Below are 8185 nucleotides of genomic sequence, written 5' to 3'. Positions count from 1 at the left end.
GACACCCTGAGTGGCCCCAGGCCGTGTACTCCTCCAGCCTTCTCAGGACCCCTGCTCCCACTCAGACAGGCCTGGCAGCCACCACACTTTCTGATCCGCCATTAACACAGGTGGCCACACAGCCCTTCTGATCGATTCATTCCAATTAGAGGAGTAATTCTGTGGTCTCGGGGCCAATTTACATTTCTGTGATTGTAAAACTGCCAACTGCTCAGCCCCTAATGAGGAAAGTCCTAGAGCCAATTAGGTGGAAATGAATCCGTTGCGTCCATTAGGTTTAATAAAGGTCAGGACAGAATCAAACGGGGAGTGCCTGCTCTGGAAAGCTCTGCTGTGCAGAAACTGGAAATCGTTTGTTCCCAGTCACTGCCTCCCCCACAGTGTTTCAGGCAAGCCTGGAGGCACTGAGGGTAACTGCAGCGCCTTCAGCTCCAACCCTTTGAGGGGCTGCATTAGCGCTACACCATCTGGGCCCGGGGGGTGGTTTACCTGTTCTCCAGGAGTGGACCCAGAGCAGGGAAGTGGCCTGGTTACTGGTGGAGGGAGACACCGAGGCGGGGGAGGTGCAGGGCATGGGCAGCCCTCAGGCTGGTCCCTGATCTTTCTCAGTGAGGGCGGTGAACAGACTGTGAAGGCCCATTGCAGTTCTGCTTCAGGGAGGGCGTGTTCTAGTCATGAGTGGCTCTGTCTGCCTGCTAGGTGAGGATGAATGCAGGCAGGGGAGGGAAAGTCTCCACCCACTGAATGTCCTGGGAGAAAACCCTGGACGACATGGGGTCTTCAAAAGGGCCCTTGAGACTTGCATTTGGAGGCTATCGCTGCCTGTTAGGCACCTGGGCCACCTCTGAACCTCGGTTCCCACTTTCATCCCCCAGGGGCATGCAGGACGTGACTCCTGGGGCCGTCTGGGGATTAAATGAAATGTAACCGGCATGGGATAGTGCTCATTGTTTGCACAAGGATTTCTGCAATACTATTTTCTCCCCTTTATAAGAGCGACTTTCATTAGAAAAATACAAGGTCAGCTAATGGGAACAAAATTGAGTCACCCAGGATCCTGTCTCTGCCTTTGCTGGAGTGGACATCTTCCCAGAGGTCCCTTGTGTGTATCTAACCGGTCTCCCCATGTGCAGAGTATACATATGCATGATGGGCACTGCATGCTTGCTTAGGTTCTCTATGTGTACATTTCTTGAAAGCCCAAGGCCATGCGTGTCCTTTGTCCACCTGCTGTAGCAGTTACTTGATAGTGGGGCTCTGTGACCGGCAGCCCCTACACCCCACGCAGCCCTGAGATCGTGTTCTCTTGTCTGTATCTTTCTTCAGGTTTCAGTATCTCCTCAGGATAGAATTTCTAGAAGTAGACTTGCTAGGTCACCTGAAACACATGTTTTTATGGTCTTTGATACAATTTGCCAAATCCTCCTCTATATGTGTATACGTGTTTGTGTGTGGTGTGTGTTTACATGTCTATGTGTGGTGTATGGGGGTCTGTGTCTGTGTATGTGGTGTGTGTGTGATGTGTGGTGTGTGGCATGTATCTGTATATCTACATGTCTGTGATGTGTAGGTCTGAGTGGTGTGTGTCCATGTATGTGGGTTGTGTGTGTGGTATGTATGTGTGTGATTTGTGCTGTGTAGGTGGTGTGAGCATGTGTGTGAGCACTCAGTCCTGTCTGACTCTTTGCCACCCCATGGACTGCAGCACACCAGGCTCCTCTTTCCATGGAATTTTCCAGGCAAGAACACTGGAGTGGGTTACCATCTCCTCCTCCAGAGGTGGTGTGTGTGTGTGTTCTCAAATGGTACATGATGAGATAGTTTCCTGGGCATGTAACACACACATGTGTGTGTGCTAAGTCGCTTCAGTTGTGGCCGACTCTTTGTGACTCTAGGGACCATAGAGTCCATAAGGACCATAAGTCCATAAGTTCCTGAGGCTCCTCTGTCTGCCTGATTCTCCAGCAAGGATACTGGAGCCTTGATTAAATATTTGTTGTTGTTCAGTTACTAAGTCATGTCCGACTCTGTGACCCAATAGACTGCAGCACACCAGGCTTCCCTGTCCTTCACTATCTCCCGGAATTTGCTTAAATTCATGTCCTCTGAGGTGGTGATACTGTCTAACTGTCTCATCCTCTGCTGTCCTCTTCTCTGATTAAATATAATCGTCCTTTTTTCACATATGGAAGACACACAGGGAATGTTTTGTTGGTCAACTTGCATTTCTTCAATTACTAATGAGCTAGAACATTTTTGGACATTTGTTAAGCATATGTTTTTCTTTCTTTGCTAATATTTTCTTGGGGCATCTCATGGTAGATTTTAAGAGCACTTTATACAGTAGGGATATTGATGCTTTATTGTGTGAGACAAATGCTTTCCTTGTTCTTAATTTTATGATGTTGACTTTTTATATAGATAATTTTTTAATGTAAATATGTACTTTTTTAAATGACATTCATTTGCTCTCGTTCTTAGAAAGGCCTATTTGAAAGACTATTTGACCACATCTCCTTCTGACACTTTATAGTTCCTTTTTTACATTAAAAGCTTTAATCCATTTGGAATATGTTCATTATATAAGTAAGGTTGTGATCTGCTTTTATATCATTTTTAAATGGTAGACTAACTCTTTTCATATTATCCATTAAATAGTCCACCCCTTCCCACTGATGGGAAAGGTGCTCTTTATCATATTCTAAGTGCTTCTAGAAGTGTTTGTATCTATTTTAAACTTTCTACTCTTAGCCTGCTGCTTTATAAAATATGCTGCTTCTGCTGCTGCTAAGTCGCTTCAGTTGTGTCCGGCTCTGTGCGATCCCATAGACAGCAGCCCACCAGGCTCCCCCGTCCCTGGGATTCTCCAGGCAAGAACACTGGAGTGGGTTGCCATTTCCTTCTCCAATGCATGAAAGTGAAAAAGTGAAAGTGAAGTCGCTCAGTCGTGTCTGACTCTTAGCAACCTCATGGACTGCAGCCCACCAGGCTCCTCCATCCATGGGATTTTCCAGGCAAGAGTACTGGAGTGGGGTGCTATTGTCTACTAAATGAATGTGTCTTCATTTTTATTTATTTATTATTATTTTTGGTTGTGCTGGGTCTTTGTAGCTGCACATGGGCTTTCTCTAGTTGCAGAGAGCAGGGGCTACTCTCTGTTGCAGAGCACAGGCTTTAGGGCGTGTGGACTTCAGTAGTTGCAGCACGTGGGCTCAACAGTGTGGCTTGCAGGCTGTAGAGCACAGGCACAGTAGTTGTGGCACGTGAGCTAAGTTGTTCTGAGGCATGTGGGATCTTTCCAGACCAGGGATCGAACCCATGTTCCCTGCATTGTCAGGCGGATTCTTATCCACTGTGTGTGTGTTCAGTCGCCAAGTCATGTCTGACTCTGAGACCACCATGGACTGCAGCACACCAGGCCTACCTATCCTTCACCATCTCCCAGAGTTTGTCCAAGTTCATGTCCATCGAATCCACTGATACCATCCAACCATCTCATCCTCTGTCACCCTCTTCTCCTCCTGTCTTCTATCTTTCCCAACATCAGGGTCTTTTCCAGTGGATCAGCTTATCCACTGTACCACCAGGGAAGTCCATATATCTTCATTTTTATTTTAGAGTCTTTCTGGCTGCTCTCTTGTTTTTCCTCTTTTGTATGAACTTTAGAAACATTTTATCAAACTCTGGTCCACCTGTACATCAGTTGAGTTTAGTATCACACAGGAATGGATGGGAAGATAGTTCTGGGCCCTGAATCCCTTGTGTTCTGAGACCCTTTGCCTTGTATTCTTCTTGAGTCCTGGTTTAGGTCATCATCCTGAGGCTTAGCTTACAGATCTAGAAAGTGCTCGGGTTCTTGTATGTGGCCTCACCTCATCTGGAAATCCTGTTGGATACCTGGTGGGGCTGCTCATCAACCCTCCAGATCTCCTCAGATCTCAACCACTTTACTATATCTTCCTCATCCTGCCTTGTGTTCTGGGTAATTTCCTCAGCTCCATATTCCAATGAATAAATTCTACCTTTAGCCATGTCCAGGTGACTATTTAAGCCACCTCTTTAGCTCTGGATTTTGATTTCAATTAATACACTTTATGACATCTTCCATTAGTGCCTTTTATATCTGGTTGTTCTTTTTTATAGCTGCCTATTTTGATCCCTAAGCTCTTTATTGATGAATGCTTTCCCCTCACTCCTTCATCTCTGAAAATCTTAATAGTCTACTTAAGACCTTTTTAGTCATTCTTTTCTCTCTCTTTCCTTCAGTTTAAATTTACCCGTCTTTGGGTTTGTTGATGACTCTCCTAGTTGGATTTCGTTGTGTGCCTTGCAATTTTTTGACAGCTCATCTTTCATGGGAGTTGTATTTTCACACCACACTCGCTTGTTATTGGAAGTTTCAGGTTATCTTGTCCGAGCACTCCCCAGATCAGAATTTAGTGGCTTAGGTTTTCTTTTTTCTTTTTATTGAACTCTAGTTTTCACCTTGAGATCTCCTGTTTCATTTCTTATTCAGAGAACCAACCTGATTCCAAGGTGTTGTGTACACCTCTGCTTCCTCTCTCAGTTGATTGTTTATGGCTGAAAACCAGGGAGCAATCAGAGCTGATTTGAGCTTCTACTCATAATCAGGGAGCCTAGTCTCAGCCCTGGTTTCCTGCAAGGATCCTGGCTACTCATTCAGCACCTGTCTCCTCATAAAGCTTAGATGACTGTGCCTTAGAGCTTCAGCCTCACTACACTATCATGTTTTTGCTTTTTCTGAGCTAAGGGGAATTCCATCTTGTTTTCTAATATGTACTTTTAACTTTTAAAATCATTTTGTCTATCATTCCTATATGTTTGCGGGGGCAGGTAATAAAGATTTCCATATCCATGACACTAACTTGCTGCTGTTTAGTCGCTAAGTCATGTTTGACTCTTTTGCAACGCCATGGACTAGGACCCCTGCCAGGCTCCTCTGTCCATGGGATTTCCCAGGGAAGAATATTGGAGTGGGTTGCCATATCTTTCTCCACGGGATCTTCCCAATCCAGGTTTCAAACCTGTGTCTCCTGCATTACAGGCAGATTCTTTACTACCGAGCCACCTGGGAAGCCCCTATTAACTAAATATCTCCTTTTTCATTTCTTCCAACTACAGTGGGCTTGGGAATCATGACTTAAAAAGTACAGCCTCACTTATGTTTGAGGAGAGAAAACTCAAGAAGATGTGGTCCCACCTTCAATTAGTGTTCAAGAGACAGAGCTACTAAAATAGACGATTATGCCAAGCGCTTGAAGTACTAATGAGAGGGGGTAGGGGAGGGGTGAGAAGACTCAGCATTTAGCACATCTGTTCTCAAACTCCAGCAAACCTCTGAACTCCCCAAAAGGCTTGTTAAAACACTTGCAGAGTTTCTTCTTTTTTTAAAAATAATTTTATTTATTTATCGACTGTGTTGATCTTCGTTGCTGCACTGGCTTTTCTCTAGTTTCGGCAAGTGGGGACTACTCTCTAGTCATGGTATGCCGGTTTCTCATTGTGGTGGCTTCTCTTGTTGCAGAGCACAGGCTTTAGGGCTTGTGGGTTTTCAGTAGCACATGGGCTCAGTAGTTGCGGCTCCCAGGCTCTAGAGCACAGGCTCAATAGTTGTAGTACATGGGCTTAGTTGCTCCAAGGCTTATGGGATCTTCCCAGATCAGGGATCAAACCCGTGTCCCTGCATTGGTAGGTGGATTCTTTACCACTGTGCCACCAGGGAAGCCCCACTTGCAGAGCTTCTGATTCAACAGGTCTGAAGTCCAACCTGAGAATCTGCATTTCTAAGGAGTGCTGGGTGATGCTGATGCTTGTGGTTCAAAGACCACACTTTTTTTTTTTTTTTTTGGCTGCCTTCCCCAACCAGGGATTGAACCCGGGCCCTAGCAGTGAGAACGCTAAGTCCTAACCACTGGACCACCAGGGAATTCCTCCAGGATCACACTTTGAAAACCACTTGTTTAGAAGGAAGGAAACTAGTTTTTTCTTTTCTTTTGTTTGAGATGTTCAAATTGTTCAGTGAAACAAGTGGGAGGAATTTGGAATGAAAACTCAGCTCAAAAGTTTCTGTGCATCTGGCATAAGAACACAGAAGCAGCTGTTTTTTATAGCATATTTGTGTGTATATATATATGGCCTGAGATGGTCCAGGAAGAGATGTTTTCTTGTCAAAAATTTATGAATTGAGCCCAACTGAGTCCAGGGAGCTGCGACTTGCTTTTCCAAAGCTAAATCCAGTCAAATTCTGCCCCTGGAGATGAATCGGTCCTGCAGAGTGAGGAGTTTGTGCGACAAGAGAGAGGCATTGCCTTGGCTGCGCTCTAGGAATTATTTCCTGAAATAATTGGGCCCGGGCAGAGAGTGCGTGGGGGGCGGGGCGGCAGGCAGTTGAACAGATTGTAAATAATTTCAAAAAATTAGGTTCACATGTGAAATCTCTAAAGAAATCATGCACATGGTTTTCTCCAGAGTGGATATGAAGCCCAGTTTTTTGGTTAAAGGGAGGAATTCTGTACTGCCAAAAGAAAGATGGTGGCTCGTACCTTTTGGGTGTGTGCCAGGTGAGACAGTGTGAGGCAGGATATCTAGGTTCCTTTCAGCCTCAGCCTATGTTATAAACAACTTTTTCCCTAGAGGTCTGGGCTAGGAACACCAAGCTTCCTTCGCCTCTCAATTTGTTCTTAATACAGCTTTGCACAGTGCCTAGAGTCATGTTGATTTAAGGACTAATATAGATGAATGGGTGGGTGGGTAGCTGGATGAATGTATGAATGAATATATGAATGGATGGACGAGTGGGTGAGTGGATGGGTAGACGAGTGGGTGAGTGGATGGGTAGACGGATGGATGGATGGATGGTTGGATGGCTAGGTGGATGCATAGATGAGTGGATGGTGGATAGGTGTTCAATAAGTGTGGATGGGTGGATGAATGGGTTTATTAATGAGTAAGTGGGTGGATGGATGGACAGTTTGATTGGTTTCGGATCCATGGATTATTACAAAGGCAAAAAAAAAAAAAAAAGAGAGAGAGAGAGAAAGAAGCCAATGTGAGTAGACATTGGCCATAGCTTGACAGGCAAAGTCCCATCCTCAGTATTTTCAAGGTGAAACTCAACTCTTATCATGCTTAGTGGATTCCAACACCCAGAAGGAAACATACACAGTTCATCACACGTAAACCTAGGAGTCAAGAATAAACTAAATTAGGCCCAAGTTTTTCTCACCATGTAACAGTCAGTTCAGTTCAGTCGCTCAGTCGTATCCGACTCTTTGCGACCCCATGAATCGCAGCACGCCAGGCCTCCCGGTCCATCACCATCTCCCGGAGTTCACTCAGACTCAGGAATATGGTCCTTATAGCTGGCCTGGACAAAGCCGGCTCTAACATCAGAATAATACTCAGTAAAGCATCAGCTTCCGCCCCTCGGGCTCTCTCCGGTCCCGCAGTGAGTTCCCTGCTCTTAGGTCCAAAGAGAAAGCGTTTTCCCCTCACAGACTGTGGAACCGGTTCCGAGTGGTGATGAGGGCTCATGGATCGCAGGAGGAAGATGGCCAGTGAAGGCCCGGGACACATCGGAGGGAAGCCAGGAACCCCTACTACAGGCCTGGGGACCCACCGACATCTGCCAGGAGCCTCCCTCTGCCAGAGAAAATGCCGTTCTGGGCCGCAGGGTGGGACAGTGATAAGATGCCAGGCCGGGCTCCCACACCCCACCTCTGGCTGCTCCACCCTGCCTGTTACCCTGCTGCGGTGCCTCTTGTGTGGATCCAAGTAATAAACAAGCCCACGGGGACAAGCCCTCCTCGGAGAAGCCTGGGAATGCCAGCCCCTCGCCCCGCTCCGGCACAGCTGCCACCTTCAAAGAGACGTGGGCCGCCAGGGGCTTCTCATTTGCTCCTCCAGCCTTCACTCAGCGGCCGCCCCTTCTTTTCCACCTGGCCGAGCACTTAGGCCGGATGGTCCCGCTCCCTTTTGTTTCTCACCCGTCTCTTCCCTCCTCGCCCCCTAACCTCCCCCTTTTCCTCTATCCCGTCCCTTCCTCTCCTCCCTCCCCCTCTCCTCCGCCTGCAGGGTCGCTTAGCCCCGCCTCCCTTCCCCGGAGCCTGGCACCGCCCAGCCTTGTTGGGTGTGGTCTCCCCCACCACCATCCATTAACTCCCCG

At 46.9% G+C, this 8185-nt stretch overlaps 1 protein-coding gene and 1 non-coding gene across 2 annotated transcripts in view; one reads left to right on the top strand and one right to left on the bottom strand.

Annotated features, from left to right (window-relative positions):
- Positions 1–8185, top strand: part of GALNT9 (polypeptide N-acetylgalactosaminyltransferase 9) — a 115219-nt gene that overhangs the window by 86337 nt on the left and 20697 nt on the right. The window lies entirely within an intron of this gene.
- TRNAE-CUC lies at positions 5876–5947 on the bottom strand. Its single transcript has one exon. It is a non-coding gene; the product is annotated as a tRNA-Glu (tRNA).

The sequence above is a fragment of the Bison bison genome, unplaced genomic scaffold, assembly GCF_000754665.1.
Source record: "Bison bison bison isolate TAMUID 2011002044 unplaced genomic scaffold, Bison_UMD1.0 scf7180017864312, whole genome shotgun sequence".
NCBI lineage: Eukaryota > Metazoa > Chordata > Mammalia > Artiodactyla > Bovidae > Bison > Bison bison.
The sequence above is the reverse complement of the archived record's forward strand: the minus strand, read 5'-3'. Positions and strand labels throughout refer to the sequence as shown.